Here is a 22,597-nt window from a genome sequence, read left to right as displayed (position 1 = left end):
GTAGGAAGCTTCCTGGAGATGTCTCTCAGGTTCATATTTATTGTTTATTGCCCGTAAAACTGTGTTTCTATGCTTCACAAAGCCATCATTTCAATGTAGTCTGCCTAGCCTGAAATGATAAATGAAAGCAATGAAGGGAGAGGAAGGGTGTTCTGGTGATTAAAATTCTGGATTTGACTTGAGAAAGTAGATTTCAGCTCCTTCTCTGCCACCAACTTGGGGTGACTTTTGACCAATCGTTTAATTTCTTTGGGCTTATGTGAGCTAGGGAGAGCAGCGATTTCTCCCTTTCTTTTGTGTTTTTTTTTTTTTTTTCCTTGTCTGGTTAGGCTATCCAAGTCTTTGCATTGGGGATCCTTTTTGCTATGTAAAGTGTGACAAAAACGGGATGCCATTGTAATTTAAACTCCTATTCCCAGTATTTTAGCAACACGTTCATGGATATAGAGAGGGAAAATAGTATAGTAATTAGAAAGGATGTGAATGATGAGAGTGTGAGTGGTGGCAAATGGTGAACCTTGGAGAAATCCTTTTCTGACAGGAGCAGGTTTATTTCCCTCAGTGGTGTTTGAAATTAATAGGGGCTATTATTTTATGGAGGTACTCGTAAACTGGAGGAAGTGTGATGGCATCTAGACGTAAAAGGTCAGAACAGATGATCTTAGAACCCTTTCTAGCCTTAAAAGTGTGAGGGAAAAGGAGGGCTTTTAAAAAATTACTCTTTTACCACAGTTGGACAGGAAATAGAAAGATGGGATGGCAAAACTAAACCCCAAACTCAGGATTTAAACCCTATCCCTGTTCCAGTAGACTTCCAGCTGGGCCACATGTCCCAGAGGATCTCTGAGCCACCTTTCTACAGGGTGCCTGGAAGGCAACCAGAAAAAGCCTATTGCCAGGAGGCTTTAATTCACCGTTACAGGTGATCACCTCTCCCTTGGAAATGCAAGGGTCTATAAATCAAGAAATGGTTGAAAACTGCTCTGGTCTTTGCCAACAGTTAAAGACAGCTCAATTCAGCCACATTTATGTGCCCATCTTGTTCTTCCGTACCTGTTCCTACGGCTGAACATGGCACTTCTTGCCACCATTGGCAAACCAGCCTGTGGCCCTCTTTTATATTTTCGCTTTTTCTACTTACCCTACAATTAAATACCCCTAAGTGAAAAATACATAAAGTCCTTAATATAAGCACCGTTGCATACCACATACCACGCGTGCACCTTAGTATGAGTACTTTACAGACAAAGAAACATAATCGCTCATCAGTGCTATTGTTTTTGCTGCGTGTGTGGTCTGGATCAAGGGCTTAGCGTGCTATTGGCAGAGGAGTGATTCCCTTAGGGGTTTGGAGGTACTGCTCTGACTGGGAGCCATCCTCAGCCTATTTCCTTAGCGTCTCCAACCAGACCCAGCCAGGGAAGGAGATCCCATGAGCAACCCACAACTGCCTGCAATATTGCATAACGGACATCCTCCCTTTGCAAAGGTGATGTTACAGTCCCAGCACAACTCTGCATCACCATGGTGTGGTCAGGATGGGTGTGGATGGAGAGGGACTTCTCCCATTCCCAGTCCTGGCCAGATAGTGTGTCAGGGACATCCCAAACCAGAGGCTGTGACAGATCATGGTGCTTGGCAGTCCTCTGTAGACCTTTACTCTGAATTTGTCCAGTTGTGTTCCAAAATCATTTATATTCCTGGCCTCTGCAACATGTTGGGCAGTAAGTTGCATAATTTAGTTATTCTTTGTAAAAGTGTTTCTTATGGGCTATTTTAAACCCACTGCCTCATAACTGAGTGCACCCTAGTTCATATGCTGTGAGAAATAACGACTAATTCTTTTCTATTTGCTTCCCCTATACCGTTCATAATTTTATAGACTTTGTTGTGTGTTGTCTGATTTCCTCTATCATTTTGTAGTTGAAGGGCTACGTTTTCTGTGGAAGTCAGCACAATGGGAGATAAGTAGAGGATTTGGTGGGTTATTGCAGATTCTGAAATGTAGAAGAAAAATTAATCATCAGCTGAACCAAAAATGAAATGTTAGACTTATTTTGATTAAAAAAAGGTAAAAAAAAACTTTCACGGGGCAGCTTGATGATCAACGTTGCTTTCAGTTTCATTTCAGTGTCGGACCCTTTTTTTATGCAAGCCAACAATTAAAGAATATGAAACTCCAAGAGATTTCATATGAAAGGTTTGAGATGGTTTTGTTTAGAGAATTGCAAAATGTGTACTTCTTTGACATTTCCTCCTTAACCTATCCATTCAGTCAAATCAAAATCTAAAGCTATCAGAAAATCTTCAGATTTTTCACCTAAAAGGCTTTTTACCCAAGTATAAAGAGAAGCTGTCTTGAAAAATTTAATCTAAACCACACATTTTTGACTGCATATAAAAACTCTCCCGACACAAATCCGTCAAAGATCTCGTGCCAGACAGATTTCCCATGGATTTCATTTTATGTACGCTAAACACTCCACAAAACAAAGCCCGTCCAGAAATGTGAATCTGAGGGCTGTTTAACACTGTAGATTTTCCCCTTGTATAACAATTATGTAAACACGCACGCTAATTGACATCGGATGTGACACTGTGAATATGTGAATGGTGTTCAATAGCCATCATAATTTCTCATTTTACTGCTTTTGGTCACGTAGGCTCGTAGTTGCACATAGTAGGACAGAATACAAAACATGGCGTACTAATGCCAAACTACCTGAAGATTATTGCTTTTCCCTGCTGGCGAAGTGTGCCTGGATTTTCTCACCTTTTCAAGCTCAGGTCTTTGTTTCTTTATTTATGTTTTATAAAAGGAAGAAACTGATTTATCTCTTTTCCAAAGAAACACAAGTGTGTGCTTGTTTCCACCTGAGTTTTGCTGAGGGTGAATTCCTCACCATGGTGGTTTTGAGTCCTTGGAAGAGAATGGGAATGGCTTTGCCTGCTCCTGACGTCAGCTGGAGCTGGGTTGTCTGTCTGTCCTGAGGTCTGTCCTTTTGGGGCCCCAAGAAGAAAAAACTTATTGGCAGGTGTTTTGCACCCTGTGTGGCAATCAGGTTCATGGGTGCCAGGAAGGTTTCTTCTCTGCAGTGTGGATATTGTCTATGACTGCTTTATGATTGACTATGCTCATACATGATAGTTCTAGCTAATCTAAGCAAGCTTTTGTTTCCTTCCCATCATTGTAGTAGGACTCAGTCTTAGTCTCTGTAGTACAAGTCTACCTAAAAACTGATTTTTAGTCAGGAGGAATTTATTTAAAGATTGATTCAAAACAAATATGTAGACTTTGCTGAAATATGCACTATCCAGTAGGAAATGCCCTGTATTGTACACTGGCTTTATTTAGAGTAAATCTAGTAAGATCAAGACACATTTTAATATACAAATTGTATTTGTTTTTAAGATACAGTATTCTATGTGGACTCAGCCTGCTTCCATTTTTTTAACCATTAATCTTGCTTTTTGCCCCTAATCCTTTCTTTGCCACAATGAGCTTTCACTATGTGTATGTGGGGAAGGAAAGCCCTATTAGATTATAACATTTTATGAGTTGTCAACGATATAATGACATTAGCCACCTGACTGAGAAGTAAAAACCTTTGTGGTGCCACATAACAGGTTAGAATGGGCTGGTAAGCCCTTGTGAAATAAACAAGGTAAAAAAAAAAAATCCTCCAAAATGTATATTTACATGGGTAGCTATAACCCCTCCCTGCTTATTAGACCACCAAGGGCACATTAAATATTTTATATGTATATATCTTTCTGTGTCTATAAAATATAAAGATAGGTGCACATACATACATGCATACATGGATGCATAGACACAGAAGTCTTTCAAAATCAGAAAGGTCTCAAATTTAATTGGAATGGAAAATGCTAACTAATTGGCATCCAAATTTGATTTGCTGTAGAAACCTCATATTTGTTTGAAACACAACACTATGTCTTGGAACACAAGCCCAGTCCTTCAAAAATCATACACGAGAACTGTGGAAGAATCAATTAAAGTTGATTTGGCAGATCTGCTTTTGACAAATATAAAGAAATCTCTGATTAGGCTGAGAAGAAAAGAATCCCTCTTTCGTGCTCTCTCTATTCTCTCCCTCTTTAAAGGCAGTAGATGTCAGAAGGGGGTGGGTAGTGATATGCAAAACATGGCCTCCATAACCAAAGTAGCCTGCAAAATTAGGTGTCAGCATGCAAAGCTTATTGATGTATGAATGCGGAAAATGAAAGCCGGCAGTAGACAGACGGGGCTAAAGGTGAGACAGCCACAGTGAAAGCAGCTGTACATCTACGTCAAGGTGTTGCTATATGAGCCTGCTTTTTTCTGGAGGGCCACAGCCTAACAAGCTGTGCCTGGCCATAAAATGATGAAACAATACAATGTAGGCACACACTGTGTGAATACCAAATAAATTGACTCGGACCCCCTCCCCCCCCCCCCCCCAGCCCTTCAAAGTAGGCCTGTGTATTCATTAATAAATTCATATTCTGAGTTTTCAATAAAAGAAGAAAATGCAGTGTAAACTGGAGTTACTTAGTGACACCCAGCTCATTGCTTTTTATTGTTGCTTGCAGCTACGAAGCCTTCGCTGTGCACTAGTAGAATTTATTACTGTCTGTCTTTGTGGCAAGTTGGCGAAGTGAGCCTTTTGAAGAAAATTGACCCACACTTCATGAATATGATGAAAAATGCCAATAACACTACAAAGACAAAGCTCTTGACATTAGTGTGCAAAGAACTAAGAGACGGTAATGAAAATATTGCAATTACAAATCATATCCCTCCTCCCTGGCTGAGGGGCGCAGGCATTTGGGGGTTGCTGGGGAGCCCTGAGACCCTGCTGGCTGTGGAGTGTGCTTGAAGAGTGGGGGGGTTGGGCACTGTTTCACCATTTGCCCCCCTCCTCATCCTCCTTGCTTTGAAGGAGGAAAGGGGTGAGAGGAGGAAAACAAGCAAAGTGCTTAATCCAACAAGGAATTCCCTACTAGACAGTTGTCCCTTCTTCTCTCTGAGCCTTCTGTATAGGAAGAGTGGTCTCGTTGCTAAGGCACAAGATTAGGAGCCATGGGATCTGGCTTGCACTTGCTCTCCTGTTATACTCTTCCTATGAGCTCCTGGACACAAATCACCATAACATTCTGTGCCTCAATTTCCCCTTCTGTAAAACAGGTTTTTTTACTTCTATGCTTTATGAATGTAGCCTACTTTGACTGGTATTTCCTCTGAGCTACCTCATTCTGCTGCTGTGCATGCACCCTTACACTCTTTCAGTATTGGTAATAGTAATAGGTTAAAAATTAGCATTTTGCAATCAGGAAGGTCTATCTCACAGGCTCTGTCCCACTGAAGTGAAAGAGAAAACAAGCAGCAATGTGACATGCAAAAGTTCTCCATTTAATTCTTGCCCTGGTGGTAAGAAACTCAGTCAGTGAAAATATATAAGGAACAATTTGGGCAGGCTTTTTTCCCCCCTCCCAGCAGCTGATGGAACAAAGCAACTTCAAGACAAGAAATTTGAAGGCTAAAAGAAGCTGAGCTAAAAAAATAAATATTAAAACCAGCAACAAAAGGTTATTTAGCCCTATGTTGAACATTTGCCACTTTTTGAACTTCAATTCATCAACCAAATTTTCCGTCACCAAGATAAACTGTAAGTGCCAGGTGCTTTGTTGATGCATTCTGCTCTTATATTTATTGTGGAGAGACCTGCTAAAAATCAAATAAAAAGCGAGCATGCTAAATTTGTATATGACAGTCATCTGTATATCTTGCCACAACAAATCAGTTCAGCTTTGCCGTTCCCATGCTTCTCACTCCATTTGTAGAAGATGACGCTTGTGAACCATGACTGTTTTCCTCTGTGGCATGTGACCACTGATGAGATAATCACGAAGTCAACCGAAGCAATTCTGCAGATCTGTATGAACTGACGGGCACCCAAATACAGGCTACCTGGGAACTGTGCTTCAATGTGATTCCAATAGACCTGCTCCAGTTGTGGATCCAGGCTACCTTGGGAATGTGAGGGGCTTCAGACATGCAGACACTCCATTGGTCCTCATGCAAGGCACTTCTTTGGATACTGAACATTGCAACATGCACAAGTTGTCTGCTGCATTTGCTGTTGTCCTTGCATCACTCATTTTGAGGCACACCCAGGCACTTGGGATTACTCTTAGGTGTCTGCAGAGCATGGCTTTGGAGCGAGGACTAAGCCCTTATCCTCAAAACTAGCTGCTATGTTGCTAGCCTGTCAGATGTGAAATCACAGCAGGAAAATCCTGTGGTTGTTCAGATGTCATCAGTGAGGCTATAGCAAGACCCCAAGGGCTGTGTTTCAGGCCATGGCCTTAAACTTGAAGCTGGCAGCTGAATGAAGTGGAAGACAACTGATGAAACCATCTTACCGTTGCCTTACAATGAGGAGATAAATCAGTGATGCTTCCCCATTCTTGAGTCTGCTCTTCCTAGATGCATTCCTCCTGCTTAATGGACAGAAATCAAGATGTGCCTCAGTCTCTCTCCCTTCTCTTTCCCTGTGTTTTCCCCGTCATTTCTATGGAGATGATACCCACAGGGTACGCGTGTGCACCTTTTGGGTATGCTATGTGGTATGAAGATCCAGATACAGCCATGAAGCACTCAGACCTCTGAATGTATGTCAGGGTATCTTCAGCATCTTGACCATCTCTTTTCTCCTAGTATGGTGACATTTCACTGTCCTGGTCACGAGAAAGACCCACCATGCCTGAGGAGTCAGAGTGGCTGTACCAGTGCTTCTGGTGGCCAAATCCTTCCATGGAGCACCCTCATTAGAGGTACCATGTACCCAATAGGAGGAAATGACTCTGCTTGAGGAGAACTAAACTGGATGTGATGCTGTTTTCCATGTTTATAAATCACCTAAAGTTTTACGATAAATTATGAGAAGAAAAAAGATGGAAAAGGAAAGGAGGTAAAGAAGCATCCAAATGGCAGAAGCAGCTACTGTATTACAGGTGAAAAAAGTAGCAAAATGGGCTGATTCTGTGTGAACATCTATCCTTCCACAGCAACTGCAGATTAGAAATCATTGCTAGAGTTATTTGGCTTTGAAAACAAGGCTGATGCAGAAAGCTCAAGAGGAAATGTTGAGGCCACCACATAGATCAGAATGATACCAGTGTAAAGAACAAAAAAAGGGACAGAGCCAGAGAAAATGAGCAGATTGCCCAGCTATAAAAAGCAGCATTGAAATCCAGAGGAAAGTTTCATCAAAGGCTGGCTTAAGTGCAAAGGTTCAGACCTGACTAAGGAGCAGCTCATTTTTTGTTGCTCTAGAGCAAGACCTGTCTCCTAAGATCTGAGCGAGCAAATGAATGGTTGCTCTCTTGCTCAGCTGAATGAGGCAGTGGCACAGTCTGGCCACAGATGGGGAATCTCACAAGTAAAGATGAAGCCATTAGATAACATATTGGAGTCACTCTACTGAGCAGGCATTCAGCCTGCTCAGTAAAAAAAAAAAAACCCAACCAAAACCAAAACAACAGAGGAAAAGAAAACACAGTGTAATTATACAGCTGCCCAGTTCTACCTTCTCATTCCTGTTTCTGTGACCATCAATATTACAACAATATTAGGCTGCTACACTTCTTTCTAGAGCATTTTGTGGCTCATTTCTCTAACAAGCAATGTCCTGTATACATTAAATAACCTTCCACATAAAGCTACAGGTTTCATGCTGGGATGCTAACACTGGGGCACCCCTTCCTCTTGCTGGAAATGCAGACCAGCCTTGCGGTGAGCCAGATAAAAAACATTTGTTCACCTTGTCCCTGTAGCTTGTAAAAAGTGTGAGCAGATAACGGGACAATTTATTTGGCATAATTGATTATGGCTAATGATGACTGGAAATCCAATTGTGACACTGCTGGACTTATTGGCACTTTAGATATGAGAAGATATATTTTTCAGATCTTGGCATGTTTAGCATTTGGGGATGAACAATTTATCTACCTGGGTTCATTCTGCTGCTCCCAGAACTGATTGTATATTAGCATGTCTCATGAAAATCATGCATGACATTACTCTTGCATCTATATATTGAAAAGAAATGAAACTGGGGCCACATAAAAGCCCTTTGATATCGGTGGAAATGTCTCCCATCAGCTTCAATATGAACATAGAAATATAGGATTGGAAAGGACCTCCTGGGTCACTGAGTCAGTCCTCTCCTGTCCCCTGCTCTCCTTTATGCAATCCTTTCTCCTCTGGCTGTTTCTCTTTAGCCTGCCTATGGGCTGATGATATGCTCAGCATATTGCTGAAAATGTTACCGATAATGAGATTTTTGCATTATAGGTAACCAATGGTTCTTTTGTGTTTGATTTGTCAGCTCTTACAGGCATGAACAAGTCCCAATATGTCATCTTAAAAATGTGGTTAAGTGAATGAATGTAGATATCTGGAAGACTGAAAGGAGTACGGTGTTACCTATATTCAGTCTACATGTTTGTCAAAACTCTGAATACTCACAGTACAGTTTCCAGTAAGTAGCGGATGGGATTCTTCTGTGATCCTTGCAGCAAGTAATCAGGACCGATCACCACAAAATGAAAGTGGCCTAGTTTTGTGGCAACATTTCTGGTCTTGAAGAGTTAAAACTGATAGGTAAAGGGTGCCCAGGTTCTTTGCGTATTTTTTTTCCCTGTACAGTATTGTAAATACTGAAAGTGAAAAGAAATTATTGGAAGGTATGACTAGGAAAATTTCACACAGTGTTATTCAGTGCCAATTATTTTAAGAGAAGATAGTAGAAAGGGCTGGAAAGGGTTAAAATTAAAAGCTGTTTCTAAAGCCTGCAATAATAATACAATAGACTGGTGGTAGCCACAGGCAGAATTTACTGTCCTTGGTCTAGTGAACCAGTATTAACCCTTCAAGTGTCCTGGATGGCTCTGTGCACAGTGTCACTTTCTGCTCCAGTGTATGGATGTATGCTTTCTGTCAGATTGCTCAATTAATTATAATTGTCCTACCTTTAAAGGGATGGCCCTGGGCATACTAGGGGGTGTGGCCCTCATGGGGTTTTGTTTCAAGCCATATCCTACTGTCTCCAACTCAGTCAATGAATCTTACTCATCAATATTTAATGACACAAGTGTACCTTCTTTTTTTTTTTTTTTTTAAATTATTCTACACAGACAGGTGCATTGTCTTTCTGTTATGTCTTGGCAACTGAGAAGATGCTGCCTAGCTCTGTGTTAGCATCTAAGAAAGAGGTGGGTAGACCCACCAAAAAATGTCAGCAGGCTCTACCCGCTTGTTTGAGAAATGGGCATTACAGACCTCTTGTTCTGCCTCTGAGATGTGACAATAGGTGTCTTGTTACAGATTCATTACTGAACAGGTATTCATCAGCTTCAAAGCGGCTTTTACCAACTGTGTAGCACACAGGAAGAAATTGGTTTTAAGGAACAGGGCAGGAGAGACATCTCAAAGACTCTGCTTTTTTATTCTTTTAGCACAACCTCTGCTGCTCTAAAAGCTACCAGTGACACATTTTGTGCTGCTCACACCTTGGTATACTCTTGGACAAGAACCACATCCTGTGTATTATTGATATTTTATGACAAAGTAAAGCAATTTTAAAACATCAGGCTGCCCATCTGCTATGAACTACTTTTTACAGTATTCAAAATAGATGTGTTTCCCTTTCCTGTTTTCATACGGTGAAATGCAGATCACAGTTAGGTTATGAGACTGGGGGCCAGGAATTTTTCTACTTTTAATCCTGTCTCTGACATTGATTCCTTCATTAGCCTTGGGCAAGTCATTTCACTTGGATATATTCGAATCACCACATCTATAAAATGGAGATGCAGTGAGGTGTCATGGAGATTTATTAGGCTATGTCTGCAGCATACTTTGAAGAAGTCAAACCATATACACCTGTTAATGAATGGAATTTTAAAATATGAATGAAAACATTTTCTCATTTCAGAAGCCCAAGTTCTGACTAAGTGTCCTGCAGATCTGTGACTACTGCCACAGTCAGCAGGTACAATTTTACACTCACTGTGTAAACTCATCAAAGAAAAATTAGCTGAAAGTTAACATTATGGCAGTTGGATGACAGACAGTTTCCCAGTCAAAAATGTGTTGTTATTGCTGGACATCATGTTGTCCCTATGAAATGAAAAAAAGCAATTTTTGCAGTTAAAAAATTTCCAGGAGTGATTTAGAGAGTTGGTGCTCTTGGACTGGTAGATATACGGGGAAATTAGATTCCTGCATAATTTGATCACTGTGGAGTAAACCCCTAGCTTTGTGTGAGCATTTTGCTACCAGCCTTGATGAAGCCAAGATCGCCTCCAACTTACCAGTAAACTTTGGTGAGAGACTTGGAGGATTCACTAGGGCTTGGAGCCTTTCACACACTGGTGGCTGGGTCTGGTGAAGGTTAATAACCAGTGGAAGTCTCTTTAGCACTTGGCCTGTGGAGAAACCTGTGGGGTGAGTTGGTGCCATTCTATACTTTCTGCATTGGCTGTGCTGAAGTTTTGGTCTCAGCAGAAAGGCATTAAAATGGATGTGTGGCCCTACCTGCCTCCCCAGTCTGAGCTGCACTGGATATGAGACATAACTCACCTTTGGCACTGGCCAGAACTGAAACAAGCTGGTGCCAAACTCACATTGTCCTTACTCATGCCGGACTTTCTATAGACAAGAATAAATCTCCTCCATGACTAATCTGTGCATGACTCACCAACTGTATCATAACGCAAACCTTGAAGAGCTGTGGGAAACAACAGTGCACTGAGGCATGTTTTAAATGAACACTGACCCCACTCAGCAGACAGCGAGGTTCACACAGAAACTCAGTGCAGGAGGCGGTTTCTGCAGAGATGGGGCAGCGTGAGCACAGCATGGTCCCCAGCCCTCCTGCTGCCCCTCTGCTTGGCCGCTTCATGGCCAGTCCCTGAGGCTGCCAGCTACCAAACGGCTATTGTTACTAGTTTCCCAGTATCTCTGCACAAAGACACTAAATGCTTTCCTTCCTGTGGCATGTCAGTAGTGATGCTGGGGTTTCGAGGAGACTTTACGAAGCAAAGTGGTGGTGGTACAGTGGGGAATGGGAGCAGGTGATTCTGAGTGCAGTCGAAAGAGAGGAAGACACCTGGGTCAGGGAACAGAGGGGACTTGTGGTGCAGTGGGATTACAAGGAGATAGAACAATAATAGGAAGGTTAAGTCTCCTACAGGAGATAAAGTGACCCTAAAAAGTCATCATGCAATAATCAGATCAGGCTCATTTTAGTCACCCAAAGCAGTCTGAATTCAGCTCTTCCCTGTCCAGACAGTGCTTTAATCACGTTATGAGTCAGAGCGCACACAGATGATGAGCATAGCTGCATGCTCACACTGGTTCATAGGTATTGTTGCTTACAGCATGGTGGAAAAAGTGACTGAGAGGACAACATAAGGCCTAATGCTGCAGGGCATGGTGCTGCGCTTGGACCTGAACAAAAGCAATAAGGCAAGATAACTGAGCTGAGATACAGCCATTCTTGTGTGAGCAGCAAGGGTGATAAGCCTTTTGCTTGGGAGAATTAGGAAGGAGCATAATACTCCCGGACACCCTGTAGGAGGACATTATGCAGGGCTCCTTTCTCCTCTTTTGAGGTTCAGCACAGGTGTCTTCCTAATCAAGGGAAACAAGGAGCAGGAGCCTGGCCTGTTCCTGCCCCTCCATCCATGCACACTAGAGTATTTCACCAAAAAGCCCCTCAGCCATACCTGATTTGACTTCCAGGAGATGATGGAGAAATTAGCTTTCAGTAGCTGAGGAAGGGGCACATCTGTGTGAGAGATGTTGCTCTTCCAGGAGCAGTCCTCTGACCTCTGTGTCTGGCATACAATTTAACACACAGAGCTCAGCCATGGCTGTTTCCAGCATGGGCTGACAGTTTGCTTCTCCAGCCTCTGCTTAACTTGCTAGTCATAAATGAACCTATAATTTCTCCTAGCATGTAATATTACAAAAATTATATTTAAAAAGTCAAGAATTTTCTTGAATGGTCTAGTTGTAATATATTTTTAAAAGCCTCTGCTCAGGCCTTGCTACCATCTGAGCACGAAGCAACTGGGAGTGTTGCTGAAGGAGCTTGCTTAGCCCTGGGGGAATGGATAAAGAGGGTGTTTTGTGTGACTTGTTTGCAAACCCTTGTGGCTCTTCTAAGGAGAGGCTCCTGGGATTTTAGCAGTCATGTATATCCCTTCTGACTTGGAAAGATGGATTCCGTCCAGGTTTGGCTAAAAAAAGAAAGGAGTGGCCATGTTCAAAGGATGAGTTTTGCTGTTTCAGAAATAAAATGCAGCTAATGACATCACCATTTACCACCTCCTTGCAATGCTCTTCTGCTCATACCTACATTAAAGAAGGAAGCTATAGAATGAACGCAAATGTATCTAAGTTTCTTGTGGGCTAAAGCAGTAGGTGTAGACCTGTGGTAATATGAGAACATCAGGCTCCAAAGGCACCTGGAAGTGCAGATAAGATCAGATCAGGTCAAAGAGGGAGCCTTGGCAGCTATGGTCCTGCTCCATGGAGCGCGGTGAGCCCCAGCCCAGTTTGCCGGCAGGGTGCAACTGCCTGACTCCCACAGCACTGCTCTTCAGTTCTGCACTCTGCCAGTGCGTTGCCGGGTCCTTTCCCTCAGAGACCACAGGCTACAAAGGAGAGAAATCTTACAAACAAAAGTGGGTGTTTCCACTTTCCTTAGTATCCCACTGTGCCCCAATTTGCTTCTTGCTTGCTAGGATTCAGGGTGTTGGGTGGTTTGGTTTGTTTGTTTGTTTGTTTGTTTTTTTCTTTTATGAATTTGATGGCGTCAGTTTTTCACTGGAAGCCCGTTTCACTGCATTTCTGGCAAACCCTATTGGTTAGACTTATTTTACCACATCATGATCTTTTTTTATAACCTACATCTGCCAGGGAAACTTTGTCATTCATCATCTTCCTTTCTGCCACATTAATTTTCAGCTAGGCACAAAATGTCCTTGTATTTCTAAAGTAATGCAAAGCCTCCTGGCTTGGTCCTTGGAGTAGAAGGGAGAGATGGTGCATAGTCCCTACACCATGGCATGTAAGTAGTATTCAGAAATGGGAAAGAGGAGGAAAAAGAAGATCCTCAGCATACACAAAGTAGGCTGTGGGACTTCCACTCCCCTTCTCAGTGGCATCTCTTCAAGAGACTGATGCCTCAGGCAACTCTCAGTTTGCTTATGTCTACTGCTGGCTTGTTCTGGTGGAAAAGAGCTTTTCCCCAGAAGCAGTCCCATGTTTGCAACTTTCAGGGCTGCATTCTTCCTCTCTTTCCCTATTATTCATCTTCTGGATGAGAACCATGTCGGTGCTAGCAGCTGTGTTTAAAATGGGACAGAACTGAAGTGCAGCTGTGTTTTGGTCACTGGGTTTCTATACCTACAGTGGAAGTGTTCCAGAAATATGTAATAATATAAAACGTTGTTTAGTTGCTGTTCTGTTAACAACGTGGTATTATCCATGGCAGAATTCACGGCCACTTTGCACTGACCAAAAGGAAGAGCAAAAGTCCCTCTGACTGTGGTTTTGTTACAGTCCTTTAGTTGCACCATGTTGGATAAAAAGCTTTCTTGAAGTTCTTTGGGGAAAGTTCACGTGATTTTTCAACAAACTTGTTTGGGGTGAGTCTTGGATGTCTAGCAATTTGGGTATAAAATTAGGGTTTTGCATAATATCAGCTCAAAGTCACGTTGGTCATCCTGCATGACTCAGAGGGCTGATGGTTGTAGTTCCTCCTCACTCGAAAGGCTGAAACCATCCCCTAGTCACAGAATACCATGACCACCTCTGTTTTCCAGAAACTTGGGCATAGGTGGACTAAGATCAGAATTTAACATGTGAGCGAGAGGTATGTTGCAGTTGTTTGCTGGAGATGGATTTGGGTTCCTGATTTTAAGTACCTACTCTTGACATTTTTGTAATTGTGTGAATGCCTTGAAAGCAATGAGCAAATTCCCTTTGGCCTTAGTGGGCTTCAGAGGAGAAACCCTGCTTAGTGAGCGGAAAGGCAGATGCAGAATCCAGCACTCTGCTCTTTGCCACCAGAGTCTGTCTCCCTCCTCTGTATATCGCTTGAACACAGACAAATAAAAATTCAGGGACTTGCGCCACACTTTCTTCATAATGCATGTGTACAAATATTTGCATGCAGCAGTGGTTCAAAGGAGCTTGAAGATACTATCTTAACTGTGGTGCTTTCCCGGACCATTGCTGTGCTTTGCCTTTGTGAATAAAGGCAGTAGTGTCTGCAGTCAGGAGATCTCTCATATAGATTTAATCTGGCTGTTTTCCTCTCTAGGGAGCAGAGTTGAGGATAGTGAAGTTCAAGGTAGCGTGTGTTTGAGTTTTGTAAGCAGAACAGACATGGAAATTTGAAGCCTAAATTGCACATTCCAGCCTTCTTATGGAAATGGTGAGCAAAGAGGAAGCGGAGCCTTTAGTACTGAACATGCGCCAATTTTTAAATACTGATACAGATCTAGAGAGTTTATTTATAAGCACTTCATGTGTATATGTGCACACACGCACACACATGCTTATACGTACACATGCCTATGTGTAATGTTTATAAACAGCGCATTGCCTATCTCTCTGCTTATAGATTCTATTGATGATTGCTTTATTCATCTTGTGGCAGACCCATTTAAATGAAAATATGTTCTCCATTTCCTTGCTACTATAAATTCTGTGCTATGGGGAAGTAGTGAAGTGCACTAGCTATACATCCATGGAGAAATGCCCTGTTGAGGAGTATTATACAGGGAACAATTGACAGCCCTTCACTTCAGTGGGTACATTTCTCTGTACAGCTGCATCACCACTAATGATAAATGAGTAATGTTTGATAGCTGGCTCCGTTGCCTGACAGCTACAGTTTTGGCCAGAGGGCCACGACAGGCTTTAGACTTCTGTTCAAAATGAGTTAAACATATTAGGTATTACGAAGCCACAGAAGCCTCGAGAATGAGTGCTGAAATGAGTTATCAAGGTATGCTCCTGGGTACACAACTTGCAAAGCAGATGTCATTCTAATAATGTGTGATATAGAACATGTCTGGCCTAAACCCTGCTGGATGAAATATGAAGCCCCGTTGGTGATATTTAATACCATTTTATGAGGTGCCATCTTATAAAGACAATGCCCGCCTTATGTGGAATGCTTAAGGTATTTTGCCAAAGGCACTGGGAGGTATCTGAACTAAGTAGAATTTTTATTATTTTATAAGCCTTTACTTTGTAATATTTCTGTTTCTACATTATTGTGGTACTAGCTGCACTAACCCTTTGTCTAGTGAACTTCATGAGTGGTTTACTGATAGATTGACTGATAGCCACGGCTGCCTGTGGATGTAAAGGCCAGTTCCTACCTAAATATATTCTTAGGAAAATAATAGAGTAAAGTAGAAAGCAGACTTCAAAAGGAAATAAAGCTTTACAGGAGGCACTCTTGGAAAAGAGCTCCTTCAAGCTATGAGATCCAGAGGTTTTGGTGTTTTTTAAAGGAGTAAGGCCTGGGAAGGTTGTGAGTTTGTGTATTACAGCTGCGGCATTCATTTCGACTTGAATTCCTGTTGTAAACTTTGACTTCCTGTTGAAATTTCTGGACCCCTTTGCCGATATCCCAAGGACATGCGCCGAGTTGCTTAGGTTAAGGAAGATGACAAGTATTTTCGCTCTCCAGTTCTCTCTTTATTTACATATTTTCATGTAACGTTGCTTTTATGGAACAAAATTGCCTCCTGTTCAGGTCTGTTGGAAAGCAAAGGCAGAATGAGTGCAAGTGGTTATTCTGAGCAAATTAGGTGTCTCCTGCTCGGGATGCACAGACCATGCTGACAGCACTGCTGAGTTAAAGACCCCGGTGGGGGCAATACTTACATTTCAGTGATGCTGAGTCTGTGCAAATGGGCTCAGTGTTGAGATCCCATCACCACTGCTGCAGGATCTGGTCCAGTGCAGCAAGGGCATAGTTTTCTTGTCTTCATCCTACATCATTCTGTATGTCACAGTTCTTCTCGTTTTCCATGTTCCTCTGTTTTGCCTCTCCCAGGCAAAAGGTACCCATGGCCAAGAAAGCATCCACTCAAAGTGCTCACCAGGAAAGGCTGATGTGCCCCAGCAGCCACTTTTGCTCAGTGGGATGATCCAGTGGGGTGTCTCTTGCAGGACAGGCTGGACACCCAGTTCTCCTCTCTTGAGGGTGTCCTGCTCAGCCACAATCTGACTGTATGAACCTCATGGGACCAGATCCCTGTGACTACTTCTGCCAATTCGTTTGTCTTGATAAACAGCAGCGCTAAAGAAGTTACTCTGCTTGTTGTGCCAGGAACCGCCATGTGCAATTTCCAGCTTGAAAGACATCCCTGTGCTAAAATATGTGGTGGATCTTACTCTTAATCCTAATTCTCTCCTTCTGTCTCTCCAGCTAAGTGATCTCTTGATGTGTGGTAGTGCAGCCTGATGCGAAGAGGTGTTAGGTTCTAATTCCCTCTGTTAAAATCCTACTAATTTTTTTTTCCCTTGAAAAGCTTGCTTTCCCTTCCAAATGCATCATCCTGTGAGCCCAAGGTTTGCAGATATTCAGATTCATCTTCCTTTATACCATAAATATGCCATATATATATAATCCATTTGGACACTGGCAAGTGATGACTATCAGAGGCAGAATGGGTACTGAGGGGCCCATAGTTATACAGTAACATCAGCTTGGCAGCAGCTCGTTCATCGTGCTAGATGATCTGTCCATCTCCCTGTCGATGGCTTGTAGCACATAAAATACAGACAGAAAGTCAGACCAAATATTTTGCGTGCAATGCTCTTTGCATCTCAGCCCGTTTTTTTAAGCCTCAGTTTTAAATGCACTCATGGACCAACTGTCTGGTTGAGACACTGCTTTTTGAAAGAAATGTGTCTTAGAAATTCCTGAAAGTCGCTGTTCAGTGTATGACATGTCAAGTTACATCTGCTGTGTCATGAAACATCAGCATGTTGCCAAAGACCATAATGAAAGGTGACAAGGTATGCTGTAAACAGTTTTGGTCAATGTTTTTGTTTATCCCAGAGCGAATTTCATGCAATATGATGATCGCAGGGAGAGTTCGGCCTCTGTTTCATCACTCAGCAAAACTTTTGCCTGTGGTAATCATCCAAATGGCCCTGAACATTCTGGACATGAGGGCAGGTTAGCCTTCAAGCCAACGATTGCAAAATGCTCTTGGGATCACTGTCCCTGCCCCAGCGCATGTGGTGGTGGCTCTGTGCTTAGGCAGGCCCTGGCTCTTGGCAGGGTTAAGGAGCGCCAAGCGGCATTTCCCCCCAGCCCCAGCTGTGTCCCACTACCCACACAGGTGCTGCACAGGGAATTTCCCCCTCGGCCCCCTGCACATGTGTGCCTGGGCACAGGGCTCCCTGAAAGGACCTATGTAGTAGAAGCCAGGGTTCCCATGGTGTGCCAGGGTGCTTGTTGGGCTTTCTTTGCCTCTCAGAGAAAGCTCGTAAACTCATTTGCAAATCCTCCTTTTGAGCTGTACAGGTGGCTCATGTTTATCGAGGTTTTCTACTTGGAGCTCATTTCCTTAAAATCTGTCCTTATGTTTGCTACAATCCACACAGTCCCTGTTCCAAGCTGCATGAGGCTTTTAGCTCCTTTTTCCTCTAACCGTTTTTTGCCTATATTGTTGCAGGAGTCAAATAGGGAAATGCACAGTGCTGGGAGATTAAAGATGTAAATTTTATAAACAGAAATCAAAGATCCTAAATCCTGAGCAAAGAAAAGCCAACATAAGTATGAACATTAAAAAACATACATAAATAGTACTTCAAGGCTGAATATGTTAAATTATTCAACAGTTAAGTCATAAGTGTTCTTAAACTTAAGTATAAAAATGCCCTTGACAATATTTCATAGCTGTGCATTTCTTTAAAATATTTAGCATTCTCATTAAAGAGAATGACTTTATTTTATATATTAGTTATACTCCTGCTTGTTAATATGAAGGAATTTAGTAGCAAAGAGCATTCTTATGTATATAAGCCAAAGACAATTTACATATAAAGTTGGACGACTATTCACTTTTTATTTATTCCTGGATCATCTGCATCCACGCATAGCTATAGAGCATTTAAACAAATTTGTTCCTTAATGTGTAGTATTAAAATCTCCTGCCCCAAAATACAATTTGCTAATGCCATCACAAAGACAGGTTCATTCAAAGCTACATGGAAGTTCTTGCCTTTGAAAGACTTAATGAACCTTACATTTTTGGTATACTGCACAGTGTAATGCCTGTTACATATTCATGGCCAGAATGGAAGATTTCCTTTAACTCTGAGCTTCCTGGTCTAGTTCACTGTAAAACATTGTCAAAAGTCACAAGAGACTTTCACTGAAAATTGTGACTCTTGATAGCAGGATGTAATGGGGAGCTTTAGAATAGAAGAACCAGTGGTATATGTGCCCAGGGGGAATCGTTCTGACAGACAAATGGATGGATAATACAGTTTTTGACATAATGGGATGAAGAAGTTTATGCCAGAAAGAACTGAATTAAAGTTATTACTTTAAGGAAATTCTGAAGTTCTCAAGACCCGTGGTATTACCTGCGTGCATTTCGTTTCACTGCATCTCTGCATAACAGGTTTTTAAACAGGGTTGGTTGTGCATTGATTTATAAGCTTACTAACAAATCTGCAATAAAAATTGGAGTTACTTTCCTGGAAGTAACCCCAGTAACATAATTTTACAGGCTGTTTTTTGGGAGCAGGATTTTTTGAATTGTCTGATTTGTAAAGTTCTGTGTAATCAGTTTGCCTCTCAACTCCCTTTTGTAAGGACAGCAAAACAAAAAAGGCTATTATTCTGAGTTTTCCTCTGGAATAGTAGGAGATCGCACAAAGCTATATTATTTTGTATACATTTCTTTTTCTCAGTGTTTTGTGAACTCTGGAAGTCAGCAGCTCTGAGGTCCCAGAGCCCTGGTGAGACACAGAAATCGGCTGATGCAGAAACCGTTGCAAGATCAAGGCCTTAGTTAATCAAGGCCATTCAAAAAGGACTGTACGTTTTTCTACTTGTTATTTTTAGGTGATCGCAGGGCTGAGCTGTCAATCAGACACATTTTTAGGGGTGTTGTGCATGTGTGCGTGCATGTGCATGTGTGCACCCAAGGGTTTGACCGCAGGTCTCTGGAGAGAGGATAGTGCAATAACAGCCTCTCTACCCTGAAGCCTCTGTTTGAGCTATGTTTCATTTTAGCTGGCAGTGACTAAGCCAACGGCTAAAATGCAGAAAAAAGTACGGCAGAGAGGCCCTCATAATGGCAAAGATGAAAAATGTGTTAGCGCAGAACAATGAAGTGATGGTAAATCTAAGATGTAGGCACCAGTCACCACTTGTACCATGCTGTTGTCAGAAGTGTGTTGAGATATCTGAGAGAGCAGGCTGAGAAAGGGAAGCTAATTATACCACATTATTCACTTCTGCTCATTAGCTATAGTACAAAGGCCCTGCTTTTTATGTATATATTAAAGTGCCAAGGACTACAGGAAGAGATAACAACGTTTCTTTTGTCTCGCTAGTGGGTCAGTTCAGACAGAAAAATCATGTTTTCATGGACCTGCAACTTTCCATCCTCCAGGATTAGGCATTTTCTCCTGTGTCACCCCTAACAAACAGAAAAAGGCAACTCCCTCCCTCCTGACACTCAGGAAAGCCAAACTAAACTAAAGCAAAGCTCCCGCGCCCCTTGGCAATTCCTCCCCCAGTACCTGTGTGAGGGTGCATGAGATGGTTCTGGCCTTCTCCCCTCTGCCAAGCGTAGGCACCTGTGTCAATGAAAAAGCTCTTCCTATTTAATCCCTCTTCACTATATACCCTCAATAGCTCCAGGGGCAATTTGACAGCCACAACCTACGCCCCTGCTGACATCTGTCCACAGTTTGCATTGTCCCCTCACACTGCCACTTGCCCCTCCATCATCCTGAGACTGCAGATAACTGTCTGCTCTCCAGCTGAGTGTCAATGAAATGAATTCAGCTGTTTAATAAACTTTAGATGGTATGTATAATGCATTCACTCTTAGAGGTTTTACCTGCCTCACTATCCTTGTATTGCATTTGGATCTGTAAATGAGCCATTAGGAAAAGATGAACAGGAAGGCAGAGGATTGGTTTATTGAAATTATTTATATATGAGAAATACCTGACTTTCAAAATTCATGGCTCTTTAATGCTCAAGTCACAGAGAACACATTAAATCTAAGAGGAGAGGAACAGGTATTCTACTTCCACACTAAGGTGAATGAAATCAAATTTGAGCATTGAAATCTGCCCTTCTCCACAATGAAAACTGCCTTGCTCTTCTAATTATGAGCATCACAAAAGTCACTGCTTCAGTGAAATACCCTGCAGCTACACAAAAGGATAGACTGGAGAAGCACACATCTACCAATAAGTGGCACTGAGCATCTACTCCATTTCTCACACAGGTTGGCATATCTCTCAGTGGTCCATCTGGTAGAATTGGATGGCATTTATCAGGAAATAATCCAATTGTGGCATGCCAAAACCTGAACATGAAAAGTACTTGTGCCTAGTGTCAATCATTCACCCTCTGACAGTTCAATAAACATCCTTTCTGTGATGGTTTTCAGGAACACTGACACCCAAAATCCTGGAAACAATGCCAGAGATGGAAATGACAATACTTCTGTGAAACATCAAAAGGGACCGACACAACCTGGCATGGATTTTGCCAAGTGTTGCTTAGCAATACAGTGTTCTTGTGGGCCGCTGGCGTGTCAGGATTAGCTGTGAAGGGAGTGATATTCACACCTTTGCTGAAAACACATCCTTCCCAAATAAAGGAGTACAAAGTAGGGAAGTGCAGCATCAGCAGGAGCAGGGGATGCCACAGCCACAATATACAATTTTAGGCTCGCAAAAAGCCATCTACCCTTCCCTGTTGTCTTCCTCACATGGAAAGAGAAAGTGCCTCATCCAAGCACCACAAAGCCACAATCCTGTCCTGCCTCGCTCAGGGTCTCAGAGGGTACGAGGGGGTTTCAAGGACATTCCCTTTCAGGGCTGGGATCAGAGGGGTCCAAATTTTGCTACCAGCAGCTCTTGCAGGAGGTACGTGCAGGCAGAATGTGACCCGGACTGGGTTAGCTGCTGGTGCTCAGGGGATGATGACGGTGTATAGGAAGAAAGCCTGAACCTGGAATTGGGAGATGAATAACCAGTATCACTTCTAACAAGTATGAAACAGGGATGGTCATTTTAGCAGCATAATTGGTGGTAATAGTAAGAGGATGCAGAGAGCTCTTGATAACAAGAGAAAAAACTTGTTCACTTGCCACATTTCCCAAGACAGCCTATCTCCCCAGGTGCCTGGATGCCACCTGTGTCTCTGTAGCTGCCCATACCCCACCCGGTGAGGGATCCCAAAGGGCAAAAGCAAGATTTCCAGAAAAACAAAGAGTGCTTGGTGGCCAGAGGGAAAACGTACTATTTGATATTGCAAGCACCACTTTGCCACTGAGGAGGAAACTGAATTGGGGTAAGTGAAATAACTTGCCTGAAGCCACCGACAGACCTGGGAACTAAACTCTGGCCTCTTTAATGTGCCAAATCCTGGAGCAGAGGCTCACAAGGTCTAGCCAAATTGCCTTTTATCTGTGTGCCTAGTAAATGGGAGTGGGAGGAATGTCTGCATATCAAATAAGGGGGGTTTGTCCGTCTTGAAATTCCAGGTTTTCAGATCCAGGAATCAGCTGATGCCTGGAGCATATAAACTGCCTTTTTGGTGTGGTGAGGACAGACCCACAGGTCTAAACGCAGGCATGCCAGCCAAGCCTGTCTAAACACAAGTGCTGGGATCTGCTGCTAGTCCGGAGCTCGGAGGGAGGCAGCTGCTGGGGAAGGCACTTGCAGGGCAGTGCAGGTTTGCCACTACCCCTTTTGGCTCAGGACTGTCTAGTGCCTAGGCACCGCGGTGGTGGTGGGGCTGCAGATACCATGGAGAAGGTGCTTCTGAACAGACAGGGTGCTCTGAACAGAAATCCTGAGGTGTGCAGATTCTTATATATACTTATGACAGTTTTCCAGGGAGAAGTGCAAGCTAACTCCATCAGTGCCTTTGAGCCTTGACTTGTTAATTGGTATTACTTCTAATTCCCAGCTATATTTTAAGGTATGAACCTAAGGAATTTTAAAGTCATTATGTGGGTGAGGGACTGATAAAAATAAATCCTTCAGGTTTGAAAGTGGCAGAGAGGGAATAAAAGGTGTTAAGAAATCCAGGAGTTTTCAGCCAATTGGTTCAAAAAAGCATCCGGGTGGACTGCAGCTCCTGGAGAAAGGTCACTGATACTACTCTGGGTACCTCTTTTTATGAACTTTATGCATCACATAAAATAAATTTAAAGCAGTTTAATTTAACAGTCTAATTAGTCATGGCTTTTTCATCTTGTCTATTTAACTATACATGGAACA

The 22,597-nt window shown here is 42.5% G+C and overlaps 1 long non-coding RNA gene across 14 annotated transcripts in view; it reads left to right on the top strand.

Moving 5' to 3' along the window:
• The window catches only part of LOC129785307 (uncharacterized), a 229,966-nt gene that overhangs the window by 24,823 nt on the left and 182,546 nt on the right, over positions 1-22,597 (top strand). Inside the window, exon 1 of one of the 14 annotated variants that reach the window (XR_008749177.1) lies at positions 21,500-21,662. The exons of the other annotated variants lie outside the window; for them this stretch is intronic. This is a non-coding gene — a long non-coding RNA (uncharacterized LOC129785307). Of the gene's footprint in view, positions 1-21,499; positions 21,663-22,597 lie in introns of those variants that run through there. 14 annotated transcript variants of the gene reach the window in all.

Source organism: Falco peregrinus, chromosome 11 (genome assembly GCF_023634155.1).
Source record: "Falco peregrinus isolate bFalPer1 chromosome 11, bFalPer1.pri, whole genome shotgun sequence".
Lineage (NCBI taxonomy): Eukaryota > Metazoa > Chordata > Aves > Falconiformes > Falconidae > Falco > Falco peregrinus.
The sequence above is the reverse complement of the archived record's forward strand: the minus strand, read 5'-3'. Positions and strand labels throughout refer to the sequence as shown.